This window comes from Dermacentor andersoni, chromosome 3 (genome assembly GCF_023375885.2).
Source record: "Dermacentor andersoni chromosome 3, qqDerAnde1_hic_scaffold, whole genome shotgun sequence".
In the NCBI taxonomy this organism is placed as follows: Eukaryota; Metazoa; Arthropoda; class Arachnida; order Ixodida; family Ixodidae; genus Dermacentor; species Dermacentor andersoni.
This window is the reverse complement of record NC_092816.1, coordinates 197875686-197893015: the sequence shown is the minus strand read 5'-3', so window position 1 is coordinate 197893015 and position 17330 is coordinate 197875686. Positions and strand designations below refer to the sequence as shown.

General features: G+C 45.6%; 1 long non-coding RNA gene across 1 annotated transcript; it reads right to left on the bottom strand.

The window, feature by feature from the left end:
* Positions 1-9918: 9918 nt before the first annotated feature.
* On the bottom strand, positions 9919-13223 carry LOC140216810 (uncharacterized). Its single transcript, XR_011893505.1, has 2 exons — positions 13133-13223; positions 9919-10085 (listed from the first exon to the last, which is right to left on the bottom strand). It is a non-coding gene; the product is annotated as an uncharacterized lncRNA (long non-coding RNA).
* Positions 13224-17330: the final 4107 nt, after the last annotated feature.

The window sequence follows — 17330 nt, the reverse complement described above, 5'->3', positions numbered from 1 at the left end:
AGGTGTTTTTGTTCATGAATGTGTGGTTTTAAAAACGGTAAATCCATGCTCTTACTTGAATAAGTTCTCAGATCTGCACTCACTTTTGCTTAAATAATATTGCTGTATTGTCATGTTCTGATATATTGCTGTAGATCTTGTACCAATAGCGATGCTTGTCCTGTTTCCTTGCTTCTTGTCAGTGTGCCATGCCAGTTTGTTCTTTTTGCTCAAGCTCACTTGTGTTCTGTCACATATCACAACACTTTTGGGATGAATGCAAAAGTGCATAGTCTAGAGAAAATAGCTTCATATGAAGTTGTAATATTATAAAAGCATGTGCCAATTAGACCTGGTCTTCTATACAGCATCTGTGAGCACAAATGGGCATGGTGAAGTTGGTACTTCAGTCTGTGTTGTTCCTCTTATGTGTTTGTTTAAATGTGGCTGAAGTTGCTTGCTTATTCTTTAGATAATGGAGTGTAAAATAAACCCTAGTCATGTTTGTAGTCATGTTGCTTGTGTCTTGTCCTTGTTCCTTTGTGGATGGATGCATTAGCGTTGTCATAATTTTCAAATCAAGTATGCACCAACTAGCCCAGAAAGTAGCTTTAATGAAATCACGTTGCTAGTGTCTAATTTATGGCATTCACAAACTCAGCCTGACATGTTAGAGCTACAGTTAGTATCCACAGTCTTGAAAGTGCTTTGTTTTGCTTTTGTAAATAAACTTTATTACAACAGTAGGAAGATACCTATGAAGAAAGGAGCCAGACAAGTAGACACAATCTCTGCAATGCTATTCACTGCGTGCTTGGAAGAAGTATTCAAGCTCTTAAACTGGGAAGGTTTAGGAGTAGGGATCGACGGCGAACACCTCAGCAACATTCGGTTTGCCGATGACAGTATTCTATTCAGCAACACTGCGGACGAGTTACAACAAATGATTGAGGACCTTAACAGGGAGAGTGTAAGAGTGGGGCTGAAGATTAATATGCAGAAGACAAAGATAATGATAAATAACCGGGCAAAGGAACAAGAATTCCAGATCGCTAGTCAGCCTCTAGAGTCTGTGAAGGTGTACGTCTACCCAGGTCAACTAATCACAGGAAACCCTGACCATGAGAAGGAAATTCACAGAAGAATAAAAATGGGCTGGATCGCATACGGCAGACATTGTGAGCTCCTGACTGGGAGCTTACCATTATCATTGAAAAGGAAAGTATACAATCAGTGCATTTTACAGGTGCTGACATATGGCGCAGAGATTTGGAGACTGACAAAGAAGCTTGAGAACAAGTTAAGGACCGTGCAAAGAGTGATGGAACGAAGAATGCTAAGTATAACTTTAAGAGACAGAAAGAGAGCAGTTTGGACAAGAGAGCAAATGGGTATAGATGATATTCTAATAGACATTAAGAGAAAAAAATTGCACTGGGCAGGTCATGTAATGCGCAGATTAGATAACAGTTGGACCATTAGGGTGACAGAATGGGTACCAAGAGAAGGGAAGTGCAGTAGAGGATGGCAGAAGTCTAGGTGGTGCGCCAAAATTAGGAAATTTGCGGGTGCTAGTTGGAATCGTTGGCGCAGGACAGAGGTAATTAGAGATCGAAGGGAGAGGCTTTCGTCCTGCAGTGGACATAAATATGATGATGATGATGACAGTAATTCTGTTTTGAATATGCATTAAATGTTGCACATCTGTCTCGCAAAATTTGTAACTGTAATTTTGTATTAAAAGAACTGGAGCACGCCTGCTACAAAGATGGACTGATATTTTTCTCATGCAACTTCCCCAATGTAGTTTCACAGGCTAAGTAATGCTGCTGTGCTTTGAAAACGTGTGCTTTAATTTATGTTGAAACATGTTTAGGATAATATATCTGCATACAAGCTGTAAAAAGTTTTGATAATTGCACAGTTTACACACTTCATTTTTATTTCTCTAATATCTCAACTGTGTTTGTTAATCTGTTCACATGGCAGGCAATGCATTCAGGGTTGTATATTCAGTTCATTTTAAAAACGTCTCTTCAGGCGTGTGGGCACCGGCTTGTGTGCTATTTCTAACATGCTTTATCAGTGCCTCAATCAGATTCCTGTATGTCATATGATGATCTCTACCTGGGTTTAAAAGACTGATACATCATGCTATTTGGTCTTGTAGGCAGCACAGTGAGATCTATCTGCTGCCTGCCAGTCTGGTAAAGAGTTCTATGGGTCAGGTAGGAATATATATCACTCTTAGAAGGACCCATACAACCTATACATATTCCTAAAAGACTTGTAGAAATTTCTATCATTTTTTTTGCTAGGGTACTGATATTAGGTTTTAAACTAGTGATGGCACTCCGAAGAGACATTAGTGGAGACATTGCCCCACTGGGCACGTGCAGCAGCTAAGCAAGTGGGGGGGGGGGAGATATGGACTGGGCACCGGCTTGCGAGAGCAAGGATGACGTGGCATTGCGGCGGCGCCCTCTCCCCTCAAGCAACACCTGGCGCACTAGAGTGATGGCAGACGTACCCTTTCACCCGCTCTGCTCCCTAGAGGCACGCTCGCAATGTGGTCACAACCAATGGGATTTGAGGTTCCATTTCGCTGAGATGACAGACGCTGGCTTTTTTACTCAGTGGGCCATTTGTTTAGTCTGTTTGAACAGAAACGGACCTGCCAGAGTTTGGTTGTTTCACGACAAAACACACAGTCATCAACAGAAAGTTTAGTTTTCTACGTTAAGTTCTTTGTGAGATCTAAAATGAGAAAAATCAAGGGCCTAAACACTCAGCATTGTGGCATGCCAGAAGTGACAAAAGACAGATTTGTGAATTGGAGTTGTTAACATACAAATTGTGTTTAGTCATGAAGAAAGCATTCAGTGAATTTTAGTAATTGCATGTGGATCAATATTAAGTTAGCTTATTCAGGAGAAGGAGGCAGTGGCACAAAGTAGCAGAATTTAAAACGCTAGAAGCATCCATTCAACGCAAGAACTAAGTTCAATGGAGGAGATCAAGTTAGTGAACATGACAATATAGTTATGTTTTTCATGAGAGACAAGGTCTTATGGCAACCATGTTGACATTTGTTGTAGAAGTTTTGTGACACAATTTAGGATTATTATGGAGATTGAAATAAATGATGTTAGGGAGGCTTGGCGATTGAGGCCAGCAATTGTTCCGCCCAAGTGTCTCTCATAATATTACTGCGGCAGATCACCACGTGCATTCTGTCCTAGAAGCTGAAAAGGTAATGCTAATCTGTGTAATGCATCTGTCGAATGCCGACAACAGTATGATGCTGATGGTGACAACGATGGCATGATCGACGATGGGTCAATTCTAGAGTCATCACGATTGAGGCATAACGACTTTGGAATGATGAGTGCATGCATGGCAATGACTGCGTATCTACTACACAGCGTGAAGGCGGCAGCATCCAACGGCGTGATATTACAACTAATTTGAAATGACAATGCAATGATGACGACAGATTGAAGACTGTGAATGGTGAACAATGATGCGTCCACTTGGCAACTAAAGAAAAACATATGAGGACAGCTAAGCATGTCTTATCTGAGTTGTGATTGCGAAAGCATTAATGCCCAATGGAACGCCACTGAGCAGTCCTTCGAGTTTTACGCTGCAAGTGATGCACCCTAGAGCTACATTGGGCCCGAGATAGCAAGCAGCAGCAGCCTGCAGTGCCAACACCGCATGCCACCGACGTGCTGCAAGACCAGAGACCAGGAAACGGCAGTGGCCACCAAGGCCGGCAGGCACGCGCAGCAGCTAAGCCCAGTGGAGGGGGGAGATACGGACTGGGCGGCGGCTTGCGAGAGCAAGGATGATGGGCATCGCGGCGATGCCCTCTCCCCTCATGCAACACCTGGTGCACTATAGCGACAGCAGGTGTACCCTTTCACCTGCTCTGTTTCGTCGAGGCACGCTCGTGACGTGGTCGCAGCCAATGGGATTTGAGGCGCCGTTTCGCTGAGACGACAGACGCCGGCTTTTTTGCTCAATGGGCCATTTGACGCTTTCGCATAAATAATCGCTACAGAATAATGACGACGTGGTTATGTTGAGCTCGCGTTCACGCTTCATCTGCACGGACCGCCCTACCTGTGTACTTTTGGTACTGGGGCCAATTCTGTACCATGCAATACACTCAGCCATGGAGCACCCGCAACGATCACACGATAGGCAAAACACGCCGTGCTTTAAACATGCACCCATAGAGTGCCCCAATATTGCAACAAGCCGATCCGCGCATAGTGAAGCGTCCGCATGGCCGCGTTTGCCACGTGGCCGTGCTATGCGAGTGTGTGGCTGATATATTAATTGAGTAATCGAAAGACTGGTTCCGAATGCATTTACTAACCAATTTGAGTCCACAGCACTTTTATGTGCTGCTTTGAATAACTGTGTGTGGCACCGCGGTTCCCACAGTTGCCCAATGCATGTGGCGCATACTTTAGCAGCAGTGCTCAGCGTGTTTCGACTAAAGCATTTTCATTTCAATTCTGCTCGCCACTCATGGCGGCTGTAGCTGCTTATAGTTATACAGTACTTTGGTTATAAAGTACAGTAAGTCTAGTTAATAAATTTTATTGGGATGTGAGGTTTTATTTTGTTAAATCGAGAACTTCGTCAAATTGAAACCACTTGATTAGATCACGCAACATGCCATAAAATTGATGCAAGGGCCAAAAATGTCGTTTTTGCCTACGTTCACACTTATTGTAGCAGTTGAGCATGTACTCTGCCTTAACAGAAGAAACGATTAAACATTCCAAAAAGCTATATGTCAGTGATACTAAAATCCCCAGAACTCAATTAGACCTACTATACCCACATTTTTCTTTTTAATTATGGCAAATCAGGCAAGATATTAGTTGATTCTAGGTTTTCAGTGCTCATGAATGTGACAGTGAAAGTATTGAATGTCATGTAGTGTAATGCAACGAAAACAAGGACACAGGAAAAAGGAAAACACAGACATAATTAGGCGCTTGTGTCTGTGTTTCATTTCTTCTTGTTTTCTTGTTTTTGCTGCGCTACACTACATGCCGTTCCATGATGATCAACGAACAAGCCCACATTGCCACCCCCGTGTAGAGAACAGGAAATTTCTTTATACACTTAAACCTTGATCAGTGGCGTAGCAACAGGGGGGGCCGCGGGCCCCGGATGCAAGGGGCCAGATGGGGGGGTGGGGGGGTGTCATATACGTCTGAAGACACCAGGAACTTGTTGATGTCCTCGCCTTCCTCGACTACAGCCGGGGGGGGGGGGGGTGACAGAAGACCTATGGGCCCCGGGTGCCAGACGACCTAGCTACGCCACTGACCTTGATATAACAAAGAAGTAAAATCGGCAATTCGCTTCGTTATATAGAAATTTCCTTGTGTTGAAATTCGATCTGTTATGCAAATGAGTACAGTCGCCGATCGTTTTTGTTGCACGGAAAGGGGCCATGCAATTTTCCGAATTATTGGGCAATAAAAAAAAGCAAGTTTGAATTAGGAAACATTTTATTTTGACGAATATAGGAGTCAGCGATGAATGATACGGTTTCATATGCCACGTTGATATCTTTACATCAGCGGTACGAATTGAGTGACGCCATGCTTTCGCGTGCACTCCGCCCCCAAAGCGTCGCCCGGTCGCACTGCGACGACGCTATCATGAAAAGCGCCGGCAGCTGGGAGCGAATGCTTCGTCTGCTTCTCGTTCCAACGGATCATCAAAACTCGAGATTGCGCAACCTTCAATACTAAACGTGCGGGAAAACAGCTTACATGGTGCCACGCCTTCATGGCATGCCCGCTCTTTCCACACGCAGCAGATTACCTCTAGAGCAGCGTGCGCGGCTGCGTATGCGCTCAGCCGCGTCTCGGCCAGTCATGGCCGAGACGCGCGCCAACTTACCCCCCCCCCCCCCCCCCCAGTCCGCCCCCTCGCGCGCGCTTGATCGCGTTATCGCGAGCTCGCTTTCCTTCCCCACTTTGCCATTGCTCGCGGGGAAGGCCGCACTTATGAAGCCACCATCTTTCTTGTCTCACCCTCGCACACTTTCACTCGCACCTAAAGCACAAGTGCGCGGGGCGCGATAGGATCTGATCGCACTTGGACTTAATTTATACGGAACATGATGCGGCTCCAAGCTATTGTTCTTGTCGCGCTGCACGCAGTTTGAGAGGTGCGTTTGCAAGGAGCCGCTTATAATTCAGTCATTTGACTATCTGCGTCCGCGGAAGTTACCATTGATTGTCTCAAATGGCACTCCTCTACAGCAGAAGCGAAATTTCGTTATATTGAAATTGCACACAAACACACTTCTTTATATTGAGGCTCTAGATGCATGGTGTTCTATGGAGAAGAGGTTATGAAAAGTTAAATTCTCCGTTATGTCGAGAATTTCGTTATACTGAGGTTTAACTGTATAGAGATTTGAATTTATATACCTTGTTGTGCAGCTCCTTGGGTCATGGTTTCTATGACTATGACTCATATGACTCTGTATCTGTTGTGTAGGAAACCTCTCTCACCCCGTTTCCCTACGGTTCTCCTTTTGGAGGAGGCCCCCTTTTGATGCTATCCTTGTTCCACTCTTGGCCCACATCATTTCATAATCGAGGCATCTAAGGCCACAGTTCCTTATGCTATGCAGCTCTGACGTCATGCGTACCATACAGAATTGTACATGAGCCTGAGCCCATGCATAACCATTCTTCTGATCAAATGTTAATTTTTAGACTGACGTCCTTTCCTCTTGCATGACAGTTATCTCTGCTGTATTGTTGCTGCTCTCTCATGTACATATACCAATAAATTATCTTAGTCAATTTCTTCGTGAACATTGAGTCCAATCTTTGCCAACTTAAGTGTGTGTTGAATGTTAATTTTTTAAGACCTGCCTTCACAATCTGCCTCCACCTCATCCATTTTAGCATCCTCAATTCAGTCACTTCTCCATCCTGAATTCTAGGTGACTTTATTAAACTTGTTTAGGTTCCATACAGTATTGCTGGTCATGTATTGTCTTATAAGTTTATTAGACAGTGAAAATCTTCAACTTGACTGGAACCTGTGTAACATAAATATCATAATGCATCTTTTCAGTTTTTCCAAACTATGTCAATTCTGCTGATTGTGTGGGCTGTCCAAATTTTCCATGTTGGTGTTTTCAGTTATCATTGAACCAAGGTGTCCGTCTTCTCTATGGTTTACCCTCAAGGCTTCCCTTTCATCTACTCTGAGAAATTGGCATGCGGCTACCAGATATGGGCAGCTTGCCTCACAACACATGCACATGCTCAGCTACTTTCGTCAACCTTTGTGCTAGATGTCAATCAGCATGAGCGAAGCAGTCAGAATGGGGAATTATGAAATTAAGGCAGAGGTTCGAGCATTAAGGGAAGTCATACTTATGAGGTGAGTACATGTGAAGAAAAGTATTCACAAATGTTGGGAATTTGCAGTTTCCTGTTTATTGGTCTATTAAACTCTCCCTAGCTATTTCAGTTATTTCATCATGTGTTGCAATTTTTAGTTGTAATATGTTTTTTTTAAGTGCTGCCACACTTACTACTAGAAGTTTGAGAACCTATATTTCTTATTCACTTGGTTCATTCATACCTACAAGCAGCAGTCTTTTCACTTTACATCAGCTATTGAATGCAATGCCCAGATATGTTCTCAGTCTACTTCAGTGGGAGTCACTAACACAGTGAATGATCATGAAGGATGTGTGTTCTTAGAAAGTGCCCTCACGTGATGCAGCTGTAAGTTAAGGTAGGGAATGCTTTGGAAAGCATGTTATGTGGCTTACATGATAATTATTTTATGCCAGAAAGCACACAAATATTCGTGTTTATTTCTGGTGTTCGTCTTCCTTAATTACCTTCTTGATTCAGCGCATATATATGAAGCAAGAGATCCTGGCTTCTTCTTTCTTTACATTAGCAAATTACATTAATCATATAATAGCACACTTTACATAATTGAGCACACTAAAAGTCACTTGGCGAGCAAAACATGTACTTGTCCTTTTGAATATCCCAGCTTAATGTTTTAGTGTGTGCAGTTTGGACGTGATTCTTCAGAAGCACTACATCTGCTTCAAGTATATGAGGTATAATTACTTTTGCTTAAAAATAATCCTAATCTTCCTTGATAGCTGTCCTTTTTTTACTAGACAATATAAGCATGGTGCTTAATTCCAAGGTAAATATGCCTTTGATGCATCAGTGTTTGACTATTCGTTACCTACTATTCCTATTAGAAAAATGTATTTGCCAACCTCCAATTATTTGCATTGAAGTAGTGAAGAGTTTGATGGCAGCCTGTCTGGTTTGGTCAAAAGAGGCACGGTAAGTAGTTTAAAATTAGATGCCAGCCATAAAAATGAAAAATAAGAACTGGTTCAACTGGACCTTTGTTCACAATCTTTGTGAACGAGGCTTTCAAGTGGGAGCTGAAACATCTATCTTGTATGCCCGATCTTCATTTGCTTATTATTATTATTTGAATTCATCTAGCCCTAAAGAGGTGGCAATTTATTTCGAATACTACTCTTTGCATTTTGTTTCCATTGCTGAGCTGTTTTTTTTTTAAAGTAACTTCATGCACCACACAAGTACAACTCAAACATTTTCATTCTTTCAAGGACGTCACAACTAGTGGAAGGTATTCTGCACTAACATAATTATTTTGAGATTTCCAGTAAATATGTAGTCCTCATAAAAAGTATCTAAATAATTTTGGCCTAAGCGGTTATACATTAACCATGTAGGCTTCATCAACTTCTGATATCACTTGGTCTTGGCAAACTTGTAAGCTGACAAGTTTGAGCATGCAGTCACTTCCCTCCATATTTGTTTCGATGAAGGCTTGCCCTTTGGTGCTACTCTGGATCCACCCCCGTTTCCTGTGATTACCACTACGGGCTTCAAGGCACACACCCTCAGGAAAACTTTTCATGCACAAACCTGGTTCTTTCACACATTTACTAAGACAGACATTGAAGGCTGTTCTTTAACATGCTCATGAGCACTTATCATGATCAGTTCCCCATATAAGTGGTTTTGCTGAAGAGAATACAGGAATATGAGCAAAATTGACATGGAACCAACATATAGATAACGTCTGCATGACTGCCTATCAAAAGTTATATTTTCTTAGAAAAAAAAACTGGAACGTGCATCGCGTAATGTAAAACTTATTGCATACACCGCCTTCATTAGGATGATACTGGAATATTCAGCCGTTGTTTGGAGTCCCCATCAAGTGACGCTTAAGAGGAAGTTGGAAAGAGTCTGGCGGCGTGTTTTATTTGTTCGACATACCGAAGGAAGGAATCGGTCACGCTTATGTTACAGCGTTGCAACTTCGATCTTCTTGAGGTACGTAGGAAAAAATATAGGCTGAAGGTGCTTTATCAAATAATGCAGGATCAACTTAAGATTGATAAGCTCAAATATCTACATGCTCCAGGCAAAAGATACCCGCGAACTAACCACGACTACGTCATAAAGCCGGACCACACCAACAGTGATACATATCGATACTCATTTTTCCTGGATGCGATAGAAATGTGGAACCAATTGCCAAACGCTATTGTTAGCTTAAAAGATGTCACCGACTTTGAAAATGCTGCTGAGGCATATTTATGGGAGTTTTCGATTTAGTTTTGAAGTGCCAAGTGATATGTGCGACTTGATATTCATTGTACGTATTTTGATAAATGTCAGAAGTGTGCTGAACAGCATTCAAGTGAACATCTTATTAACTGTGAATTGACAAGTGTTAAGCAACTTTAAGTACATTGACATTGTCCATATTTGATTTATGTAATTGTATTGTCCTCTCTGTTATGACCCTCTATGAGGGTTGATAGTATTAATAAATAAATAAATAGACAACGAGGAATGTGGGTAAGAACACTTTATTTTCAGCACACATGTTTTTTTAATGAACTGCTGTTATACTGCTAAAATCTGCACATTTAATAAAAGTACACTGCTTTGCTTCATCACTCCATGCTAAGTGCAAGTATCCTGTACCAGGAAGTCAAACCAAGACGTGGGATGTTCAGTCTGTGAAAATAAAAACGAGTTTGAAACATTAACGTGCAAAAACTAAAGCACACTCAAGAAAATAAACACAGCCCAGGAACATATCCAATGAATCAGAATTACCCTTGAGAGCAAACATATAGTTTCTATGGCACAGTGAAGAAACCTTATTCCTCCAGCTTTTTTTGTGCACGCGAGAAAATATGAAAGTGCATGCGTTCTCCCCATATTGTGTATCTGTCACCTTTTCACACACAACAAAGATGATGTCTCAATGTGCCCAACTGTCTTTGCATATCCATTTCTCTGCTCTCATACCATGATACCTACAGTTAAAGGCTGTAGCAATGCTTAGCTTGAATGAACCAACACAAGCTACATGCACTGCGCTGTTGAACATGGCATTGTAAGTTAGATTCATGCACAGCACATTCATGTGCCATAAACATTTGATTGTGATTGTAGGCGAGATAAATAAAAAGAAGGTATGTAAATAAGAATATTCCCTAATAAGCTGTGCAGAAGTGCTCTCCCGTTTGGACAGAAGCCGAGCACAGCTGCAGTGAACAAGAAGCCAACTTATACAGCATTTAAAATCTAGGTTCTAAATGTGCTACAGATTTTTCTGAATTCATGGTCGAAAATCTAGGTGTTAAAGGTGACAAACATTTAAACAGGTCTCTATTCGGACTGATAATGCTATGTGTCACCTAGTTTGATAAAATATGCCATATCACTGGTCTCCCAAGCTACGGCTGCTGTCCAGTTGCAAGTGCAAATCACTCAATTATGTCTAGGGCACGTTTGAGCAAAAGGCAGCCAAGATTACTGTGCCAATGAGATCTATTTCCTGACATCTGATTTCTTCTCAGAAAGCTACCTCTAAAAAAAAACCTTCACAACAACATAACCCAAACCTTTCTTGAGTAAAGCCATCACACTGGTCCTTGAACACTAATTACACAGTGGCTCTTTGTGATGTAATGTTATGTACGCCAGCACCTAACGAAGTACAGGAAAATTTAATAATGGCAGCGTGACAGGTACACAAAAAAGTAAAGGGATAAAACATCACACAAGCTGCCAACAGTGTTCATATCTCCATTTCAATGTGGATGTTTTTAGCAGTGAATACATGTTCTCATTAAACTGAGTCATATTATTACAAAAGCGAAGGGCAAGGGTCTTTACATTCTAAACTGACAAATGTGCTTTATTACGATTCACCGCAATACAGGAGGTGTTTTGCAGTGAACCATCACATACGGTTTTGGCTAACTACGGCGGGCGTGTCCTACAGCGGGGCCTCTTGTGTATTGCGGTAAAGCGTATTATTGTGACAAGAGCTAACCTGGCACGTATGGCTTTAGCCAACAAAAGTTCTCAAGACATCATGCATCCTGCCACGAAAATCTGCTTTGATGAGAGTAGAACATTAGGTTCGTCGCTGACAGAAACCATACATTCCAGATTCACGTAAATCTTTCCCAATATCGGCATGTTTCACCGCAACACACAACTATGTTGCGGTGATAACGGTGGTCGAACAGGCTGGTGCAAATGTTTCGACACGGGAGCATGCCTTCATCAGGACAACTGCTTTCCTTGGCAGTTTTCATATACGTGAGTGCCCCCAACTCCCAACAGGGGAGATTTACCTGGACCTTTGCCAAGAGACGTACCGACCAGCGTTTGGTAGTCGCTGGTAGAGATGCAGGAGTCTAAAAAGCGTTGCGAAATTCGGTTCCGTAAGGTTAGCTTCACCGCAATACAAATATGTTAAGCGGTTAGACATACAAAATATTTTGCGGTGAATCATAGCAAGGGTACCCGGCCTTTGATGCAAAGCAGCTTCCCAAGAGGCACGGTAATGCCGTGGTTAGTTATGCAGTTCCCCGCATGCGAGTGAGTTCCCTGCGTTCGGCGGTTTCCCAGTGACATACAAAATTACATTGATTGACTGTGTTGTAAATGGGCGACGGCACTATATGCTGATGCAAAAGCGTCGTTTCGCTTTCGAAAACTGCGCTCGGCTAAAGAGAACAACCTTGACTCGCATATGACCAAAGCAGTTGAACAGGAAACTACGAAATTACGTAGCTGTTATGGAAGAAATCAACAGCTCAGAAAAAAATGGCCGTGTAAACATTAACTGGCTTACGAGGTCGACAAACCAACGGTTCAAAGCATCACAGCCACGTCCGAAATAGCGCTGAAGGCCGGCCAGTACACTTAGGCGCCTCGGCGCGCGTAATGTAACAGGAGACGACAGGTGCACGCGTACATCATTAAGGAACACATATTATTTATGTCGGTGAAAGCGGTCACTCTTCAGTTCTAACATGCTTCAGCGCGTACACTAGTCTACTGCGGCGAAGCTGACTTCAGGACCCCGATTTCTTCAACTCATCTAGCGAGGCAGGTCCGTTTATCACGCTTGGCAACGTTTGACATTTTCTGCCTTAATTTCGTTTGTTCTTTTTTAATTTTCTTATCACAGTGACCCTGTATCACGCAGTAGCAGAGCTAGTGCCGCGTCTTAACTGCGTTAGGAAAGGCAAGCGTGTATGCAGCAGGCACGGCGGCATTGGCTCTTGTTTGGAAACTTCAAGAGACGCTCTTCCGCGCAGCGATGTCATTTGTATTATTAAAAGAATGCAGGTGACGATTAAATGAGCCGCAGCAAAGCTGTAAAAAAGCAGTAGTAATGCTGTTCTAAGATCCTCTCGCTCGAGCGAGATGGTCTTAGAAAAAAAGCGCGATGTAACGCGATCTGACGGAACAGCTCGTCATGCCAGTGTTTTCTTACGTCCTCGTTCTTTCGCGCATCCTCCCTGAACCAGACTACTGAATGGTTCTGTGCACGCACTGACGATCCTGACGGAGGCAATACCACTCACATGAGCAGCTCCATATAATATGCCACGGCCCATTCCACATGCCGGCTGCAATTTGACGCGGCCAGGAGGCAAAATATGCGCACAAGGTACTTAATGGTAACGCATCAAACTGCTCACAGCCCCAATCCTTTATTACACGCATATAGCGTGGAAAGATGAATTACTCACGCTCTAAGTGGGCACGGAATACGGACCGTTTCGCAGCGCAGCCGGCTCCGTAAGACGGCCGCCATGGAAATGAGCGGATGTGACATCATGGGTTATATAGCGGACGTGACGTCATGGGTGAACGTAGACATTTCGGGCACCTTTCGTTTGCTGTGCCCCGGGCACAGCAGACACGGCCATTCTGTAGTGCCAGAGCTCATCGAGGCCAAAGCCGCATTGCCGCACCGCCACTACTCACGGCTTTCCGCCAAGTAACACAGAACCTACAACCAACACACAAGCAACGCACGCACGATTACATGAGCAATGTTGAACAACGCGCGGCCCAGAGAACGATCACGCCGAGGACGAACACGCCACGGCGTCGCTCGGCGCCAGCATCGCGCCTTCTCAAAAATCCCTAAATGATGCTGTCCCTAGGCACCTAGGATCAGGTCACGTGAGGGATTTTTGTAGGACAAATAGACGCACGCGTACATGTAAGGCGGTGCGCCATAGTACTACAGGCTAGAGTCACCGTAAAAATCTTTTTCCAGTGACTCTACTACAGGCGCGGCCACTGCCAGTGGAAATTTGTACTGGGCTGCTATTAGCGTTGGAACTGGAATGGGGCAGTGTATCGTCCGTACGGCAAAACGATGGCAGAATCGGGGACGCTTCTGCGATGACGCCACCCATGGAGCGCTGCGATCGACCGGCGTGCCTAGCGCGCGAAATTTGAACATGTTGCGTAAGCTTCACGCATTTATTAACTAAAACGCTCTCAAAGCAATTGACGTTAATGTAGTTCACAAAAATGAATGCTACAAACTGTTAGGATATATCGCAATGGTGTCTAAGCTTGCACGTTTCCAACCACGGATGATGCAGTGTTCCTGATCGTATGCTCAGCGTTTCGGTTGCAGAAGACAAACACTCGTCTACTCGTTCCGTTCGGTAAGCACGCATATGTCTTTAGTATTTCGAAACATACGACAATAAGAAGCCCGGAAGGAGCAGCTGCACTGTGCCTGGTAGGTTGTATGGGATTCCTTTCATGTTGCGTCAGCCAGAAAGGCGGTTGCCTGGTTTCACTGAAGAAAAGAAACAAACAAATGCGCACGCATGTACACACACACACACAGAGATATATTTAGAAATACAGTGCTTCCCGTGCACATAAAGAATGTGCGAACCCGGCAGGAAAAATCGCAAGCAATCAGCAAGCTCCGTACGCACATGCATGGCCTCCGCGACAACCATAACTGCCAGTCCCGGAGGCCCTGTGCTGTACCATTATTTTTCCTCTTGCCAGCAATGACTCCAAGCTGCAGCGACAGGTGGCACTGCAGTAGACCGGTGTTTGATGGAATTCTGGAAGAGGAAGGCTTAGGTGACGATTCTCTACAGATTTTGAGAGAGATTTACCTTGAAAATACCGTTTGTGTTGAATGGGAAGTGATGAGGAGCTAGGAGAAAGTTGATATCAACAAGGGACTGAGGCAGGGGTGCCCTTTGTCCCCACTGCTGTTTATGATGTACTACATGGTCAGTGTGGAGATGGCGCTAGAGAAAAGTAATATCGGGTTTAATCTCTCATGCAGACAGGTGGGTACAGTATTAGAGCAGTAGCTTCCAGGTTTATTTTATGCTGACGACATTGTGTTGCTAGCTAAGAAACAAAGTGATTTGCTCCATCTGGCTAATATCTGTGGACAGGAAGGCAAGAATTTAGGTTTCAAATTGTGGGATTCTCACACCCGTGCTCTTGGGACAAAGGAACGCCAAGCAACACAGTAGTGCAAACAATCACGAGGGCATTTATTGCACGTTTCATAGATCAATGTCTGCTAGCCGAGTTGCTATCCCCAAAACATGCCGATGGGCGCGCGACAAATCGCGGAAGTCCGACTCACCGCGACGAGATAGCGAGCGAATATGTTCGCCCCATGTTGGATACCAACACCTGGTCGTTCGCGTGTACGGTCACGCGAGACGGTCTCGCAGAAGCCTGGATCGGCGCACGCGCGGCACGTCCGCGCTGCTTTCCGTTCCCGAACCAAAGAGGAAGAGCTCTCCTTTTCGCGGCCAAGTAACCCCGCCGGTAGGCGGTGTTAGCAGCGCAACACTCGCGCCATCTCTCGCACTGCGCTTCAACCACACCGACCACCGCGGGCCCCAGAACACGCGGCGAAGCCGCATTGCAGGAGACGGGAGCTATGCGGGAAAACAAGATATCAGGGGACGCGTGTGAGCCGCGTATCCCCACATCCCCCCAACCTTATATCACTACATATTCCGGCGAAACATGTCATACGGTCTAACATCAATGCGTGCTTCGCGAACAAGGTAGTACATGCAACAGTGGCCGCGCTGAGGAAATGTCCACACGTTGTCCATAGCATGCGAGCCGACATTGTCCTTGGGTACACCGCTGGCGTCCGCCGGTCACAGCAGCAGCTTTGCAGACTCGACGGCAATATTCCAGGCTAGGACTCCGGAAACGGCGACGCCGTAGTCAGCACAAGCAAGCATCGCTCGTGCCGACGCGCCCTGCTGGCGAGAGCCGCAGTAGCTGCCGGTGACCGTCGGCTCTTTTCCCCGTCGCCGAGGGTTGCGAGATGGATACAGGCGGCCGCCGAAGTCGCTGCGCCGAACTGGCCACAGCACCACCATTGCCCGTGGTGGCTCGATCGTAGTCCGGGGCAGCAGCGCAGACGATGTGCAGGTAACAGCAAACCAGAGGTGACTCCACTCAACGCAGTCGACAAACACTAAAGTAATGCAAGTGAGAGAAATTCTGCATGCGCATCGTCCACGTGGTACGATGTTCAACTCGGCTAGCAAGAGATCGGGCGGCTACTCAGATGCTAAGTTCACGTGAACGAAGCTCGCTTCCTTAAGTCGAACGAGTAATCTCAATTCGTGCGAGGCTAACTAGAATGAGGGAAGCAAAGTGCAACACCTCAACGCCACGGTCCACCAGGTTGGGTCCCTCCACGTGCGACAGGCAGCTTCGTTAAGCCTTAGGCCCAAAGCGTCGCTACCCTGACAACAACCGGCATCCAAAAAACAACACCCAAAACTGGCGCAAAACAGGCAGCCGCGAGGAGACGTCAGCTCTGTTAGGTGGTCCTACCCCGCTCGGTGCACACAGCATCAGAGTTGACGGCGCCCACCGTCCCAGACGGTGTCGGAGCGCTAGGTGCCAGGCCGCAATACCAGTCAGCCCGTAGTAGCACCCGTGGCCCGCGGCCACCCGGCTCCCAGAGCCGCGACTTCATCAGAGTCAAAGAGATAGAAGAAGGTATTTACATAAGAAATTCGGACCACCCACGAGGCTTCCGTACTCACTCGCCTCAGGCTTGCCAATGCTCCGCGGGCGCTAAGCCTCGCTCTCCCAGGATGCAGACCACGTGGCTCTCGTACCGATAAAGGTCATTAAAAAACACTTGCGAAAAGGCTTAGCATGTTGACAAGTTCAAACACACAACAGCCACCGTCGCCTCGCTCAAGAAAGCACGCCGCCAACGCTAGCGATCAAAATCCACGCTAGTCCTACGCTCAGGTTCAAGCAAAGATCTCGAACGAAGCAAAACTGTTAAAACTATCGTCCGATGCCCCAAGAGCCCTACGTTGGGCAGCCAGATGTGGGATTCTCACACCCGTGCTCTTGGGACAAAGGAACGACAACACAGCAGTGCAAACAATAACGAAGGCATTTATTGCACTTTTCATAGATCAATGTCTGCTAGCCGAGTTGCAATCCCCAAAACGTGCCGATGGGCGCGCGACAAATCGCGCAAGTCCGACTCACCGCGACCGGATAGCGAGCGAATATGTTCGCCCCATGTTGGATCCCAACGCCTGGTCGTTCGCGCGTACGGTCATGCGAACGGTGGCGCGTTCGAAGGAGGCCACGCGAGACGGTGTCGCAGAAGCCTGGATCGGCGCACGCGCGGCGCGTCCGCGCTGCTTTCCGTTCCCGAACCAAAGAGGAAGAGCTTTCTCCTTTTCGCGGCCAAGTAACCCCGCCGGTAGGCGGCGTTAGGAGCACAACACTCGCGCCATCTCTCGCACTGCGCTTCAACCACACCGACCGCCGCGGGCCCCAGGACATGCGGCGAAGCCGCATTGCAGGAGACGGGAGCTATGCGGGAAAACAAGATATCATGGGACGCGTGAGAGTGGCGCATCCCGACAAAATTTAGTGTTAGAA